Source organism: Notechis scutatus, chromosome 1, assembly GCF_049901735.1.
Source record: "Notechis scutatus isolate UNSWTSFEM ecotype Mainland chromosome 1, rNotScu1.2, whole genome shotgun sequence".
In the NCBI taxonomy this organism is placed as follows: domain Eukaryota; kingdom Metazoa; phylum Chordata; class Lepidosauria; order Squamata; family Elapidae; genus Notechis; species Notechis scutatus.
This window is the reverse complement of record NC_142009.1, coordinates 217,122,132-217,140,957: the sequence shown is the minus strand read 5'-3', so window position 1 is coordinate 217,140,957 and position 18,826 is coordinate 217,122,132. Positions and strand designations below refer to the sequence as shown.

At 39.3% G+C, this 18,826-nt stretch overlaps 1 protein-coding gene and 1 pseudogene across 4 annotated transcripts in view; both read right to left on the bottom strand.

Moving 5' to 3' along the window:
- SEMA5B (semaphorin 5B) overlaps positions 1–18,826 on the bottom strand; it is a 487,556-nt gene that overhangs the window by 395,735 nt on the left and 72,995 nt on the right. The window lies entirely within an intron of this gene.
- Positions 1,772–2,497, bottom strand: LOC148133187 (uncharacterized; annotated as a pseudogene).

Here is an 18,826-nt window from a genome sequence, read left to right as displayed (position 1 = left end):
AAAAAAGTATGCACAACAAAACAGGCCTCAATTGGCAGACAAAAGAAGATGGATATGCTATTTGTGTGGGCGTTACATCCAAAACATCAGGCACATCAAGTAAATGGAAACAGTCCATGGCATGCTATTATAGCTGTGATTGAAGTATGAATGCTAATTAAGTTAGATGAAGGAGCTGCAGTGAATGTTCTTCCTCAGCTGTTAAGCAAAATCATTACCAGGTTCACTGGCGATCTGGGTGTTTAACGGCAGAGCATATATTAAACTCGAAAGTGTGGTTATAGCAAACTGCAAAATAGTTATGTAAGAAGCTGATGTGGGTTTTTATTTTATTAGAACAAGAGGGGTAACTCTGCCAGGGAGTGCAGCCTGCATAATTTTAAATCTAGTTCAAAGAACAAGTGAGCGTACTATGCCTCTGTGGTGGGAGGAAAACAGGGTATATAGCACGAGATGAAAGGGCTGTTTATAGTTTTCGTCCGACTGGTTCAATACTAGAACATCAGTTAAAGCAACTCTAACGATAACCCAACTTTGCAAACCCATAAAATTTACCTTCTTACAGGCTGGTCTAGATAAAAGAAGTCAATTAAACCTGAGTTTTGAGCTTATTGGCTGCTTAAAGATCAGTTGTCTATCAATAATGAGCTAGTGTTCTCTTGAGATCTCTTGAGATACCCAGTGGGAAACATTGCTATTTCTCCACCTGGAACGCTAAGGAATTCAATAGTCAAAGGAACACATCAGATTTGTTGTATAGTGGCCAGACACAAACAAGCATAATGAGCAATTCATAGCGGGATTCCAGTATCAGGTGCTTTAGCAAAATAACATGGAGCCACCTTTGCTTCCTCATTGAGATTCCCAATTTACGCTGGATGGAAGAAGCCAGAGATATCCTTGAGAAAAAGAAAAGTTTTGTGTTGCTTGTAATTCTTCGTTATCCTATCAAGGAGATCTTTAGGAAAGACAGTATGAAAGTAACTCAGTAGGGACTGTTGCATCTCCCCAAATCAGCAGAGATTGCCTAGAACAGGTGTGTCCAACCTTGGCAACTTTAAGACTTGTGGACTTCAACTCCCAGAATTCCTCAGCCAGCAAAGCTGGCTGAGGAATTCTGGGAGTTGAAGTCCACAAGTCTTAAAGTTGCCAAGGTTGGACACCCCTGGCCTAGAAGATCTGGACCAAGACACACTGCATCCAGAAAATTCATTTTTAGTGCAGAAAGTTAATCTAGTTTCTGTGTCGACCAAAAGTGGGTGACTAGTCAAGCTACATGTTTCAGAAATGTGAAAAGAGAAGCATAGCAATAAACAGAATATTATTTATTTATTTATTTATTTATTTATTTGATTTATATTGCCGCCTATTCACCCCTGGCGACTTGAGGCAGCTTCCAGAATGTAAAATCATATTTAAAACAAAAAATAAAAATAAAAACAATAAGAACTAACAAAAAGAATCAAATAAATTAGTAAAGTACAATAGAACAAAATTTGGGAAAACAAAAAACAAAACAAAACAAAAACCAACTCCCACCCCCCCACACTCAGATGACAGCGGATCACACTAGCCCATTTGATGGGTTCCATTCCTCTCTGGGTTCCCCAGGCCTGCTGGCAAAACCAGGTCTTCAGTGCTTTTCGGAATAGTATTAACAAGGGGGGCATTCTAATCTCTGGAGGAATGATGTTCCAGAGAGATGAAGCCACCACAGAGAAGGCCCTTCTAATAGGTCTCACCAGGTGTATCTCCCTCGGGGTGAGACCCACAGCATTCCCTGCCTCCTCACTCTAATGGGTCAGGTAGATGTCACTGGCAAGAGATGTTTCCTCAGATAACCCAGACCCAAGCCATGAAGGGCTTTAAAGGTGACAACCAGCACCTTGAATTGCACCTGGAAGCAAATTGGCAACCAATGCAGCTCCTGCAGGAGAGGTGATACATATGCACACCGGGGTCTGCATAAAACTATGTGGGCCGCTGTATTTTGCACCAACTGAAGCTTCCGGATGCTCTTCAAGGGCAGCCCCATGTAGAGCGTGTTGCAATAATCAAGATGGGAAGTGACCAGGTCATGAGTGACTGTGAGTAGAGATCGCTGATCCAGGAAAGGGCCTAACTGGTGCACAACCCGCAGTTGCGCAAAGGCCCTCCTGGCCATGACCGCCACCTGCTCTTCGAACAGGAGTCATGAGTCCAGGAAAACCCCTAGATTACACACAGGGTCTGTTTGGGGTAGTGCCACCCCATCCAAGACTAAAGGTGGTAATTCTCCCTGAACCAACAAATCCCAGACCCAGAGCAACTCGGTCTTGCAAGGATTTAGTTTCAATCCGTTGCTCCCCATCCAGCCGCTAACAGCCTCCAGGCACTGCGAGAGGGAGGATACAGCAACACTTAAGTCACCATGGGCCGAGACATACAGCTGAGTATCATTAGCATATTGGTGATACCTCAGTCCATGGTGACGGATGATCTCACCCAGTGGTTTCATATAAATGTTGAACAGGAGCGGAGAGAGTACCAAGCCCTGCGGAACCCCGTAAAGCAGTAAAGCAGTGGGTGAGGGTTGGATCTCTCCCCTCCTATCAACACTGACTGAGAGCAGCCGCAGAGGAAGAAAGTGAACCAAGACAGCACAAGGCCTCCCACTCCCATCCCCTGAAGCTGTCCCAGGAGAATCCCATGGTCAGTGGTATCAAAAGCCGCTGAGAGGTCAAGTATAGCAAAGATGGATGCACTACCCCCATCCTGCTCCCGCCAGAGATCATCTAAAAGTGCAACCAATGCTGCTTCTGTCCAGACCTGAATCCTGACTAATAGGGGTCGAAATCCAGACCTAAATCCTGACTAATAGGGGTCGAGATAATCTGTTTCATCCAGAAACCTCTGGAGCTGCTGTGCGATCACCTTCTCAATAACCTTCCCCAAAAAGGGAAGATTGGAGACAGGTCAGAAATTATCCAACCGGGTGGAGTCCAGCGATGGCCTCTTAAGAAGAGGGCGGACCACAGCCTCCTTAAAGTGCTGGGGCATCATCCCCTCCTGTAGAGAAGCATTATTCACCACCAGAGTCCACCCGCCTGTCACCTCCTGGGAAGCTTTCACAAGCCAGGAGGGACATGGGTCTAAAATACAGGTGCTCACGCCCATATATTTATTAAAATTCAATCCAAAAAAGTACATTGATCCTAGTGATATACTTCCCCAAAAGGAATATGGGATAATAAGAATTTAAGCAGAATTGTTCGCAGATGTATCTAAGACAGTTATCTTTAATAAGCCTAGTTCTGTTAATATATATTTACTGTATCCTTTTCTGTGTGGGTTTACCGTTAATTTTATTGGTACTAGTTGCTGTGAATGCTTGGCTGTCTTCCTGTGAATAAAAAGACTTGTTTATCATCTTAAGCGACTTGACAGTTGGTAGTGGGTGAATTGCTATTAAAAAGGAACTAGAAACATACAAACACCACTCAAAACCATCAGACAAACACTTGAATGGAGGAGGGTTAACAGGAGATGTTGAGGTAGAGATTAACATCCTTCCCCTGCTGGCTATTAATCCTCAGGATGGGATGAACACTGTCCCACTCTCCTCTAAATCTGAGGGTTGAGTGTTGAACTGAAAATTTCAATTGGGTCTGAGAAGCCCAGGGGTGCAGAACAAGGAAGGTGACTTTAATTAAGATGCGGGGGTGTTTTTTTCTACAGAAAATGGGCAAAAGTAGTCCAGAAGGTCCAGCTAACATTCAGAACTGAGGCATCTTCCTAATTCATTAAACAATAAGGGGAAGAAAATACAACCCAATCAGTCTTGCTAGATTCTGTAATCATAGCCAATCTCAATAAAAATAATTTTAGCCATCCTGTGACATTCCTTGCATTTTCTGATCTAGCAAGTTGGGCTGACTGTGGGTCACCAGAACCTAAAATCATCAGCTGTTGGTCCTCCATATGTTTAGAACACCCACTCATCCTGCTGCATCATCCATCCAGAGAGAAAGTTACAACTGAACAGGAGGTCACAGTGCTGGATATCATGGTCTGTTGTCTCCACCCTGAAGAATATTGAGATTCCTTCCTTCCCCTGGAGATTCTTCCTTCCAATTCCCTGGGCTGGAGTGGAGGAGATGGAAATTCCTCTACCTCCCAATTCCTCTGAGTGAGGGAAAGAGAAAACCATTTTTCTTCAGTATCACCAGAAACATAGGTAAAAAACAGAAACAGAATAATTCAGATTTTTCCAAGGCTGCAGGTTCAAGTGGAAGAGCAGGATGAAAATTTCATCCATGAATGGGAGAGTGGCAAAAGAGATTTGAAGGGCAAAGTGGCATAACAGCTGATAAAGCCAATATCAAACTGTCTGAAACTTAATGAGTCTATTATGGGAATAGGGACAGGTGGCAACTCCTACCCAAAATCAGGAGGTCTTAAACATCCATTGCATTCCATGGGGAAGCAGAAAGGAGCCTAAGAATTAAACTATGAATTCCCTATAACTATCTGAATTTTATACTTTGGAATATCTTCAAAGGCTTTTGTAGTTCTTGCAATAAACATATTTATATATCTTTTTTTAAAAAAACTATTTTCTGGAATCACTGCCTGTGCATCTTCCACTGCTGGCATCAGCCACATGACAAAACTTTTGCCATAGACAATGTTATTCCACAATCTGCTCTAGCAAAAAGCAATTTATTTAATTCATGTTTGTATTCTACAATTCCTCATAGAAATCTAGAGACTGCAAGTGGCAAATACAAACAATACAAACAATATCAAATAATATTTGACTTAATTTTTCTTCATGAAATGTTCTTCCTTTTTTTCTATGTGCAATGTAATTGTTTTCATTTTTAACTTTCTCCTTTAATATATATTTCACATTTCCCATTCAATAATTCAAGAATATGCTGATGCTTAATTTGCTTTTTTAAAAATTGCCATTTAACTAGGAAGCGCCTAAGAATTCCACTTACAAAGAAACCTCAACAAATCATCAGATATTACAATTACGTTTATACAATAAACCGTTACAATCAGAAGCAAAAGATGAAAACTATCCCAAATTGGAGCAATTTTGATGTACAGAAGAAAGGTATCGTCTCTTTTACTTAAGTGTAATAGAGATGACACATCAACAAGACCCATTTTGTGTGTTTAATTTTTCCACAAGTACAAGATCCACCTTTTTTTCTGGATCAACCAAATGTTGATCCGTTGGCTGAGACAGGAATTGACCAACCAGCTTATTGCTTGAGCCTGATGTCATGGTATAAAAAAAGTGACAAGCTCAAGATCATCCAGCCAGATTTCATGCCTAAGACAGGACTAGAACCCACAGTCCCCTTGTTTCTAGCCTTAAACATTAAACCAAACTTGTCTCCAAACCCCACTCCTGCATACAAGCCCTTAATCACTAAATCACTAAACCTGGTGACCTTGGCATCAATAATACTCTCTGCAATTGGATACTGGACTTCTTGACAAACAGACCACAACATGTCAAGTTGAATAACTCCATCTCATCCACCATCACACTAAGTACTGGCGTTCCCCGAGGCTGTGTGCTGAGTCCCTTCCTGTTCTCTCTTTTCACCTATGACTGCAGGCCTAGACATGGCTCCAACACCATTATCAAGTTCGCAGACAACACCACGGTGATTGGACTCATTAACGATAACGATGACTCAGAGTATAGGGAGGAGGTGCAGAGCCTAGTTACATGGTGCGCTGACAATAACTTATTACTCAACACTAACAAGACCAAAGAGCTCATTGTGGATTTCAGGAAGAAGAATATTTACACACATTCTCCTATATACATCAACGGGAGAACGTGTCACCAGCTTCAAGTTCCTGGGGATCCACCTCTCTAAGGATCAACAGCCTGATCAAGAAAGCTCACCAACGCCTCTTCTTTCTGAGATTACTGAGGAAGAACCACCTTTCCCCAACTATTCTGATCAAATTCTACCGCTGTGCAGTCGAGAGCATCCTAACCAGTTGTATTTCAGTCTGGTATGGAAATTGCACCATTACATAAAGGAAGGCATTACAGACAGTGGTGAAAACCACCCAACGCATTATAGGGATCCCACTTCCTGCCATTGTGGACATTCAGAGGAAATGATGTCTGCGAAAAGCCCACAGCATCGTTAAGGACTCCGCCCATCCAGCCCATAAACTGTTTACCCTTCTTCCATCTGGAAGGAGGTTCATGTGCCTGCAGTCTAAGACCAGCAGGCTAAGGAACAGTTTCTACCATACAGTGTTCTCCTTATTGAATTCCACAATTTGTCTATTCCCACACACACACTGATACTTTCTCTGATAATATATAATATATCTTGTATAAACTCTCTGTGCATTACACTTACATTCAATATGTTCATAAACACTCTGTACAGTCGTATATATTCCTTCCATAGACATATATTCTGTATATTCATAGATATTCTGTATATCCATATATAGTTAAATATTTTGTACATCTGTATATACATATTTATACTTCATTGTTGTTTTGCACTTCTGGTTAGATGCTAACTACATTTCGTTGCGTTCATGTGCATTGACAATAAAGTTGAATCTAATCTAATACAATCATTCTTAGTTTCCATCACCCAATATCTTTCACCCATTTAGCCAACTCAACATTAAAGGAGAAACTACTAAGCCCAAAATTGACTGTTGTGTAATAGTTTCTTACTTGTCTTCACTGTCAAAAAATTATGTTTTAGGCGTTTCAAGTTCTTTCTTTGTTTTAAGTTAGCAAATCTTAGCAAAGACAAGTCCTCTTATCTCCTATTTGCTAAATTTAATCCAAAATCTTTGATGTGGAACTTTATTAAAGTTTTTTTTGAAAATCCAAGCATACAATGTTGACAGGTCCACCTCCATCCATGTGCCTGTTGACACTCTCAAAAATTATAGATAGCTGAAATAAGATTTATCATTCCAGAATCCCATGTTGATTTTCTTGCAGCAAACTTTGTTTCTCTATATGCTTAGGGTTGTTGTTTTTTGTTCCTTTTCATTACCATTAACACCAATTTGCCCAGAGCAGACATTAAGCTGACTCGCCTCTAATTTCCCAGATCTCCTGGGTCAATTTTTATGCTTGCAGAATTGGAATTAAATGGCAGGGAAAAAAACAGTAATAAAAATAGCACAGATTATAATGTACTCCCAAAGTGAACATGGACATATAAAATATATCAAGATACTTTTCCCCATCTCTTTTCTGGAATTAAAATATACAGACACATGTCTGCTCACATTTCTCTTTTTAAGCAAACCTCCCTCAAGGACAACATGAACAAATGTATAAAAATGAGCTAATTCGTATCTAAGGACAACAATGCTTTGTACATCTGTGTAGCTGGAACCTCCAAGGCAGACATTAAATATATAGCTATCAAAGAAACCTTAGAAAATACTTCATCCATCTTTTATCCATCTTAGCCACCATTGCTGAAATGGGAAGAATAAATTGATTCTGCACTGAAGAGATAATTTTAAAACTCCCATTATCACTACTAAACTCACCAGAATATAATTATAGAACAAAACTTTTTTTTCAAACGTTCTTTCTGCAAACTTTTATTGTCTGAAAGGATTAGAAAGTGTAACTGCATCCAGGGAACATACTTCCATATGTGGTAGACCTGTCCATATGCTCAGAAGTTTTGGAAAAATACCAAAAATTGGATTCTAAATATAACTAAACAAGAAATAAAACTTGAACCCGAAACCTTTTTTGCTGGGTATGATAGACTCAAAAATAGAAAAAAAAATCAATATTTAATCTTGCACATTATAACAACAGCCAGAATAAATTATACTCAAAATTGGAAACTGTCTATTGTCCCTTCAGAGGAGATGGTTATTAAAAAAATTCACGAGTGTGCAGAGATGGACAGCCTAACCAAATTACCAAAAAACAACAAAGATAGTGAATACTATGAAGTTTGGAACTGTTGGTACGAATGGTTAAAGAAAAAGAAACATTTGATAACTGAATAAGTTATGAAACTATGAAGGACGTGCATTTAATCATAACATATTCTGTGAAATTAAAACATTAAAAGAACGAGGAAGGTATTGTTAACAAGGTAGATCACGTCAATGTTATGGGGTAAAAGAAAAAAAGAAAAGAAAAATGTAACCAATGCTCAATACCTGCTGCAAAATGTATATATGTATATATATTTGTTTATATGTTTGTTTGTTTCTTTTTAAATGTTTTAAATATATGAAACTTAAATAAACTTTATTTTAAAATTTAAAAAAAATAGAGTCAAGAAGGTTACTTGTATGGGGAGAAATTTTCCTTGAATGAAGAAACCCAATAGAATTCAGATTTCTTCATTTGTCTATTTAATTAATGTTCTTCTAAATCATAATACATACTCTTTTCTTCCTTACCAACCATTCTTCAGTCAAACACTACTTAATTAATCCATTATAAGTACAGCTATAACTGCCAAATACATAAATCATTTCCTTTTCCTATGTCTTCAAGAACATAGACCTTAAATTTCTTTGTCTTATTATTGTCTCTATTTTCCATAACATTTACCTGACTTCTCTCTTAAACCCAGCCATTCCTACTTGCCCTTCTCTTTTACAGAATTTGCAGAAGCAAGATGACATGAAAAAGCTTACAATTCATATTTTTAATCTAGAAACATAATACGTTACACACAAAAATATCTTGATTTACCTTCAAAAGAAATTCAATATGCTTAAGAAGAATCTCATCACTTGGTCTTTATTTATTCAAATTTATTGGCTACCCAAACTTCTATGAGTTCTGGAGAATATACACATTTAGAAAAACAAGATTAAAAAATCCAAACAAACAGCTAAAAACTTTAAATCAGACAGCATTCACAAGAGTAACTTGATTATGTAATTTGTAATCCTTTCCTTACAAAACTGTGATAACAACAAATGTTATAATAGTAATAATCTCTACCCAACAGTGGAATGTAATAGAATATTCAAAAATTTAGTAATTATGGGACTTCACTTCATAAAAGATACTCTCTAAGCTGTAGAGTTTGGTATTCTATATATATAATTTTCTCTTTTTATGTCATGGCTAGTTTGCTCCAGGTGTAATTTCTAATTGTTATACTGAATACCATTGTCACACAAACATTGCTTTTACAAAATACAGTCCAGGATTTGATCAAACACCAATGGATCCACTATACCTATATATTCTAGCAATAGCACTCAGACTTATATACCACTTCATAGTGCTTTACAACTCTCTCTAAGCAGTTTACAGAGTCAGCATATTGCCCAACAACCTGGGTCTCATTTTACCGATCTCAGAAGGATGGAAGGCTGTGTCAATCTTGAGCCCGTCAGCATTGAACTGCTGGGAATTTGGCAGAATTAGCCTGCAATACTGCATTCTAACCACTGCGCCACCATAGCTCTTCTTCTACCAGGACAAACGATGCTGAATCACTTCTGAAACTGCATGTCACAGAATCAATGATCATTCCAGTAATGAAACTCACCGTCTCGATTCCACTGAATATGCTGAAGCTTATTTGTTGAATATGAAAGCACTTACCATCAGTGGATATCTTATCTTCATGTGCTCTTATATTGGTATTATAATTTTCATGTGCTCACTAATCTGAGTTTCCACTGGGTGAACCCCATCCTTTGATACATGGTATTGTTCAAGTCCATCCACTGATCTTGTATTTAAATAGCCACATCTAATTCTCCATCAGTGGAGGCCAGAAAGTAAACATTGAGTCCAATTTCAGACAGATTTCAAGAATGAATGACGTCAAAAGAAAATGTTTCATTTCTTGGCATGCTATTGATTGCAGGTCAAGTCGATCAATTAATCAAACAACTTTTCCCATATACAGGCCTGCCAATATCCTTGTTTCATCTTTGTCATCTGTTGTATAAAGCTATCTGCCAGATGTTCATTCCATAGTCTTTTTCTACTGGTCACCTTCCTGGGTGATTTTAACTAGAGTCTATATGGTCTTTTCTAGGCTTATCATAATTGCTTTTTCATCAAAATCCACCAAGTCAGACTCACAGTTAGCCATTAAGGTATGATTGCTCAGAAGTCCCTAACTGACCCAAATACTGCATCAGGCCCCAGTGCTACAGATACTCTGTGTTGTGTCAAATCCCCCAATTGCAAAACAGGAAGCATTGTACTGGAACAGGAAGCATTGTACTGCAAAGAAGCCAGATGGGAAACAGACATGATTGGAACTTTGGAAACTTTTTGCTTATGTTGGCATTACTTAAATGTGTGATTGTATTGAAATATACAATCACAGGCTCTTGCATCATTGGCTGACAGGTATCCCATCTGTTGCACCAGATGTGCCCATTATGGACCCATGGGTTGACTGTGCAATTGCCAAGAAAAGATTTATATAATTTGCAAAACGTGCTGCTTTTGCAATGATGGCTTGCCCTATGGTTAATTAAGCTACCCAATGCAATCCACAGACAAATTGATAATATGTTCAAACATTCCTTGCTCATAATTTCAAGGGCATCCAATCTTTATCCCCTGGTATATCATTTCTCCTGCAGCAATGCCATTCATAAACATTATACACTTGTGTATACCATTTATGGGCTATGTTTTCAGTCTGCAATATACAAAGTACCCCAAAAGCAATTACCAAAATAAATAAAAGTCACTACAATGTTATTATTTCTAACATACTATCATTATGCTATACTCCAATGCTGCTTATTTGTTTTGTAAATATTGTAGAGGCAAGGATCTCTGCAGAAAGAATCATCTAATTTAAATTTGAGATCCAAAAGATCCCTGTAATGATCTCCAAAATCTCCAACCTTATCACTCAGGTAAAAAATAACAAGGTGTGTAGGTACAATCAACATCTCCTGCAACAAAATGCTAACTAGGTGGGGTTCCCATTTTAGCATCCTTATTTATACATATAGACCAACTGATGGAACAGGTTGCAAGTTTGGAGCTACTTCATAACTATCATCATCCTTTTAAAAAGTGCTAAGCCTAACCCATCTGACTATTACCCAAAAGGCTTACTAAGAATAGTTAGTAAATTTATATCACAAGACTTATATAACACATATCTTGATTGCATAATCCAACGGAAGAACCTAGTTGTCCTGTTCCAGGTCCATCATGCACACATGAACACAGAATTAGGTTGCTGTGTACAGTGTTACTTGCAAGAACAACAGCAGGCAGAATGTGTGACCAAATGCACAAATGCCTTAGCAAAATCCTAATCCCAAATGAGCTTGCAATTTTCAAACAGCAAGAGTTCAAAGCAGCAGCCAGAAGTATTGCAGGTCAGGATCCCAAGATCTTGGATAATGGTCATCGGCCAGTGTGGGTAAAGCGTGGCAGAGCTGTGAGGAGGCAAGAGATTCAAGACTTCAGACACATGGAACTCAGGTAGAATGGTTATTCCTCACAGAGCCTTCTGAGCTAAGGGTGATTTTAAAGTATAGTCTCCACCAGATGGGAGCCACTCAGCCCTGCTGTGTGAGTAGGTGCAAAAAATGTCTTTGTTCTGATTGGTGTAGTAGAGCGTGATATACTCAAGAGCTGACCCAGAATCCTGGACCTTGTTATGTGACTACAGCCACTGCTGTTCTTCAAGACTGCTGGTGGACTCGGCCTCTGGTGCTAAACTGCTTCCTGCCTCCTGAAGTTGATACTTCCCAGCACATGCACAGAGCATCAGAACATTGGATTCAGCTTCATCTGAACTGGCCCAGACACCAGCGGTGTCACAAGTTGGGGTCAGGCCAGGCCACTGCAGCAGTGAAATTATTCAGAGCTAAAGTTTCACTTTGCTTCATAGAACTAAAGTAATGCTTTTGTTATATGGTGCACAATTTTACCCTTATAAAAATGCAAAGCTTTTAGAAGCAATGCATTCCAAATTTATGAGAATCTTTCTCCCTGCCATCTGATTGATTCCCAATGCCCTACTGTGAGTTGAATTAGGATTGCTTTCTATACTAGCCCAGTTGAGAATATAAAGTTTGAGGTACTGGCTGCAAATAAGATGTGGAAGTGATTCACTGGCCCAATTTATTCTTATGGATAAATTCAATTCCTCATGGAAAAACTATAACCAATGTTTTCTCCCTCTATGGCCTCTCAATTCAACCACTAACAAATAGCGTTGTGGAGAAAGTCAGTCAAGTTGCCCTTGATCTCATCTCAAGCAGATAAGCCTAAAATTCTAAATTATCCTTCAGAAAACTTTTATCAAAATCTCTGCACTATTCCAAACTAACTTTTCAAGGTGTTTTCCACCCCAAATAAAAAAGCTTTTCAATCAGCTAGGTTTAGAACCCTAGCCCTGAAACTGGTAGAGGGTAACTCAATCACATCCTCTACAGCAGGGGTCCCCAACCTTTTTACGCCGCGGCCCGGTACCGGCATCAGCTGGGCGCGCGCCCAGTACCGGCATCAACTGGGCGCCACCATTTTTTGACGAAAAAGTGCTTCGGTGACCTCACGGAAGCACTTTTCGTCAAATAATGGCGCCAGCGCTCCGGTGAGCTTTTTCAGGTAGAAATGGCTTTCTACCGGAAAATCTCACCGAAGCGCTAGCGCGCCATCTTTTTTGATGAAAAAGTGCTTCCGGTGAGCTTTCTACCGGAAAAGCTCACCGGAAGCACTTTTATCAAAAAAGATGGCGGTGCCCAGCAACCAGCGCCCGGTAAGACTTGTTCCGTGGACCGGTACCGGTCCGCGGACCGGCGGTTGGGGACCCCTGCTCTACAGGTAGTCCTTGACTTACAACCACAATTGGAATTTAAATTTCAATCATAAGTTAGTGCGATCACAAAGCAAATCATTATATGAAGGGATTTTACAGCCATTTTTTACTGTGGTCATTAAGCAAATAATACAGCTAAGTGAACCCAGCTTTTCCCAATTGTCTTTACTTGTTGGAAGCCAGCTGTGAAAGTCACAAATCATGATCACATGACTGCAAGATGCTGCAACCATTGCAAACTATCATTAAATGAGAAGTTGTAAGTTGAGGACTATCTCTAATACATTTGTCACTGCGTATGTTCAAATGCAGCCAGCACCCCACATCCTGTTGCATTGTTCATAATATCAGGACTGATCTTGTGCATTGTAATACCCATTCCTCACCAGGCACACAGGCTGGACTGAATCAAGAGCGTAAGTACCATTAAAATGTCCATTCTGCTCCACTGTCTATTAGAAGTCAATGTAACTGAATTTACTTGTTCGCCTTGCTGGCCATCATTTTGGTAAGTAAAATAGTGTTTCTCAATAATTACTGTTTATTACAGACAGTTCTCGGATTATGACCACTCATTCAGTGACTGCTCAAAGTTACAATAGCGCTGAACAAGGGGGACCTATGAACGGTCCTCAAAGTTGCAGCATCCCCACAGTCATCTAATCACAGCTCGGGCATTTGGCAACCAACTCACAATTATGACAGTTACAGCATCTCATAGTCACACCGTTGTCATCGGCAAACTTCTCTGCCAGTGTTCCATAGGCAAAGTCAAAGTGGAGAATGGCAAGAATTTGTACCACACTCCCGCAAGTCACTTCCACTCTTACAGGTTCTTCTACCGAGAAGCATCCAGACAACATGGGGATTTCCTATTGTGTAATACCATACTCCATTGTGCCCACCTGCAGCACCAACCGACTGGCATGCCAAAGCACTAGGAGCTAGCCTGCTGTATTCTGTAGCGCCTGCCTACCCACACTCCCTAGTACCCATCTGCCACACTCGATCACCGTTGCACTCCATAGTGTCCATCCAACTGCACTTTGTAGCACTCATCCAAAATACCTGTCCATATACGCACACTTCATTGTCCCCACCCATGGCCTCCATATGCACTCTGTAGCACCAACCTATGGCACCAACATTCAGCTCTCACCAATAACCTGCTTGCTTGGGACTTTGTTTCAGCACCTGTACCCATGTTGCTGGCACATGAGATCCTTGCTTAACAACCTACATGATCCTTAATAACATCAATGGGGACTGCCATCTCTCAGTGTGTTGATGACAACATCACTTGGCAACAGAAAGTTCAGTCCCAATGGCTATTGTAACCAAGAGCTGCTTGTACTACTGTATTTTATCAGTTTAGTACTTGAATTTATGCATATATTTTATTCAGTTCTACGTAGTCTTAATTTTTTCATTAGCTCTGTATGTTTTTTTCAATATGATCTCTGACCATAAATGAATAAATAATGACTTCTTAGATATCAATCTTTCCACACTCAGGATTAAGAGATACAACCAGGTGCAACATGGGTGCATACATTCACACTTTTCTGGATCTTGAAACACAGCACAACTCTATCATCTCATTTTGTCTGGTTTTTATAAGGCTTGTATTACATTTATACTCTCTTTGTAGCTAAATTGTACACAAGTTGAGATATGTAACTGGCTGGATAAACTATTTAAAAGCAGCGTAGGTTTTCTAAAATATAGATTTCTCAAAATTACACAATCAAAGGCAAGGGAAGAATATAAAAAACTCAGAATAAGGGAGGTGGGAAAGTTCAGTCATTCTATTCTGGTCAATAAGACAGCTATAAGCCACCGTGAAACAAGATGCCATTGCACTTGTCAAAACTCTGTTCTGTAAAACCAGAAGCTTTTCAGGCAGCAATTCAAGGACATACTCTTGGTAGAAGTTCATTTAATTGCAGGTGCTAGAAAATCCATTCGGCATAGAAATTCAGCAGCTAGAGAGAATAATACCTAAATCATAGCTAGAGCAGAATCAAAGTTCAAATCTCACACCTCTTTCTCCTTCCTGTGCAATGTAATAGGCTAAGAATTTCTTAGTTTTGGGCAGGATGAGAAATTGACACCTGAATATTGTTATTATAACACATCAGTCTGAACTTTACCTGAATATGTTCTTGCATTATAATTTATTTTATACTGTTAGCTCCCCTTTTCTTTGCATGCAGATCTGAAGTTTCAATTTGCATTTACAATAGGAGGGGAAAAAAAGACATGAACATGCTTTTTTGAGGAAGTGCCTTAAACAACAAGTGCCTTGCTTCCCTTTCAAAAGGTAATTATGTTCTGTAATTTCCTTAGTTTTTTCTATCTTATTTTGTCGGTAGGGAAATCATACCTCTGCAGTCATTCAGAGAAAGACTTCTCTGTAGGTGTGTTTCTAACCATGCCAGTGACTCAAAATACATAGCATTTCTAGAACATATAAATGATTACATGACACTCACTTTGACCTTTCCTTTCACAATATATGACAATGTACTTAACAACTTCAACCAAACTTTATCATAAAACAGCTCCATTCCCATGAAAGACCGAGCCATGAAAGACCGAGCCATGAATTTTGTCCCTCCTATGGTTAAATAACTCCCTCTGACACGGCACACTTGCTGACAATACAGGGCTAATAACTGGGGAGGGGGGAAATTCATAAAGATTTAAGCTGGAACAGTGGTTGGAAATAAACAGAAGAAAAATGTAAAAAAAAAATGGGCAGAACCTGGCTAAAGAGCAGTACGTGTATGAGGGTGGACTAATGGATCACAATCTCAATTTGTTCCAACAGAATATTGCAGCTGCAAAGAAAGCCAGTAATATTTTGAAAAACATCCAGAGCAGGGTTCTCCAACCTTGGCAACTTTAAGACTTGTGGACTTCAACTCCCAGAACTCCTCAGCCAGCTCTGCTGGCTGAGGAATTCTGGAAGTTGAAGTCCACAAGTTGCCAAGGTTGGAGACCCCTGATCCAGAGGGATATGGAATCCGGACCACAGGAAATAATTACCCTGTTCTATTCTGACTTGGTCATTTGGAATACTGCATTCAATTCTGCCTGCACACACCATTTTAAAAAGGACACTGATAAACTGAAGCAAATCCAGAGGAGGGCCACTAGGATGCAAAAGGACTAGAAACCAAGCCCTAAGAGGAAGAGTTAAAAGACCTAGCCTCACTTTCTTTCTGGAAGAAAAAGGGACCTGATAGTTGTCTTCAAATATCTGAAGGGGTCACACACACTATAGAGAGGTTGGACTTATTCTCACGTGTGCCAAAAGGCAAGACTAGAATTAACAGGACGAAACTTCAAGGATGTAGATAGATTAGAACTTCTAGATCATGGGTCTTCAAACTTGACAACTTTAAGACTTGTGGACTTCAACTCCCAGAATTCCTCTTCCAGTCATGTTACCTCAGGAATTCTGGGAGTTGAAGTCCACAAGTCTTAAAGTTGCCAAGTTTGAAGACCCTTGTTCTAGATAGTAAGATCTGTCAGTCAGCAGATTGGATTGACGTATGGGATTCTCACTCTGAACACAATAATGGTCAAGCTCAAATTATCCTACTTCAGACATATTATTTGAAGACCCAACTCTCTAATAAACCTCTAAAGGTGGAAAAGGTGGAAGGTAAGAGAAGAGGATGACCAGAAGCAAGGTGGGATAGACTCACTTACAATGGCAAACAGATAACTTTTGGAGGACTTGAAAAATCAAGTTAGGGATATACTATGAGGTTGCCGAAAAACGTTGTTTGATGGCACATACTTAAACAAACAAACAAACAAATGAGTATTTTAACATCCCATTCTGCACAGGTGAAAAAAAACCTCAGGGAGAGATTGAGAGATATGCATAATATTGGGAGAAAAGATGCATACACCCAAATCAATGGTCTCTGTTTTGAAAACCAATGACCTTATGGAAAATTAAAGGATTGTCAGGAACAGCAAACATCTCCCACCAAATCCAAAACACACTAGTAATTCAGTGAAAACCAGTCTCCATAAATGCAACACGGCCTTCACTAACATGCAGAAACTTCCATGTGAGCCTGAATTCAAGGCTCCACAAGCCTCTTCATGAGGCTGCAGCATGAGAGCACAGATGTTACTGGTCACCATTCCTCACAAATTATTATTATTGGTTATTAGTCAATTACTCTCAATCGCTCTGGGCAGCTCACAACAATTAAAGAGTCAAACTACAATCAAATCAATAAAACAGATAAAGATAAAAGACAGCAAGTGCAATGAATTGAAGATTCTCACCTATCATTCAAACAGGTCTAAAACAAATAGCATTCTAGAGAATCTAAAGGAAGCAACCTAACTTGTTATATTATATAAAAGCTTGCCTCAGTCTGGTCATAAACTGCCTGTGCTGAATTTTAAACTTAGGAGTCAATGCATTAAACATTGGTTCTCAAACTTAGCGGTTACACAACCCCTTAAAATGACGAATGAACCTGCATGAGCCTAAAACATAATTTCACTGAGCCCAGAGCTGAGCAGTAAGAAATACATATCTAATTATTAGGTTTTAAATTTATATATTACAGGGCTTCTCAAACATGGCAACTATCCAGTGGCACTCGCAACAGGCAAAACACCAAGTTTTGAGAATATATCCCCACTCCTTTTAGATAAGAGTGATCAAGCTTACATTTTTTTTAAAAATGTAATCCACAAGTTGCTCATGAGTTCCCAGTTACAAGATTAGCCATTAAAGGAAAGAAGCAGGGCTTGTTACAGGTCCAGACAACCTGAGCCATCGCCTAGGGCACCAAATTTCAGGGGGTACAAAAATTGAAAATATTTCCAAAATATACAATATACGTATACTATCTGATCTTCATTCCTCGTTGCTATAGAACATTTTCTTTCTATGCTTTTTGAAAATACCCACAAAGTCAGTTGAGTAATTTAATGAACAGCATACCAACCAAACATTGGAAATCACGCAAAAGAAAGTTTATTACAGTTATTGACCTCAGGAAGCTGATAATATTACTGAAGTAAGACAACGGTCTGATAGGAAGATGCTGAGTGAGCAAGTTGCATAACTATCAGCTTACTGAAGTTATACCCAGAAAAGCAGTAGCGGTGCATTCTATATACCTGCAATCCCACCCAAGAATTAAATATAACTATCAGGGGGCATCAGAATACGACTTTGCCCAGCATCCTTTAAAACTTACCAATTAAGCTATCAACTACCTGATGTCTGTCAAGATTATCTTACATAGAAAATCAAAAACTTTTAGCTACCTATAGTGATACACCAAAACTTGATATAATATAGCAGGTTAGTAGAAAATCATAAATATTTATTTATTTATTAAACTTGTATGCCACCCATCTCTCTATCAAGTGACTCCGGGTGGCTTACAATACCATAAATAAGAAAATAAAACAATTATGGGATTAAACCATTCACACATCAGACATTAAGAGTTAAAACACTAAAATTAATATTAAAATATATAAAAAGAAGCAATCGGTTGATAAGGTGGAGGTGGGAACTTCTACTAATCTACTAGCCACCTCCAAAGTTGAACACCCCGGCTGCTCATGCTCAAACAGTTTGAGTTGATATGACTTGGCTCTTAACTCTTCCACTTGCATTACTGTATCATATTAATAGGGAACTGAGAACAGGTAATCCTCAAGTTATGAATGTAATGAAGCTTGCCTGATTCATTGGAGTGAATCACATTAAATGAATGTGAAAACTCCCTGCCTTTTCCCATGCATTCACTAATCGAATGCATGGGTCATTAAGTGCATGAGGTATCTCAGGGTGAGAAAGACCATGGGGGGAGGCTAGAGATTCTAACCACTCAAGGCTTCCCCCAACCCACTGAGATATCTCCCCCACCCAATCCTGCCCGACTGGGTCCATTTACCTTTTGAAGATCTCAATGAACTGTCTTCTCTCCAGCCTCTCTGCCGTAGGTTCATCATGAGCAAAGGTT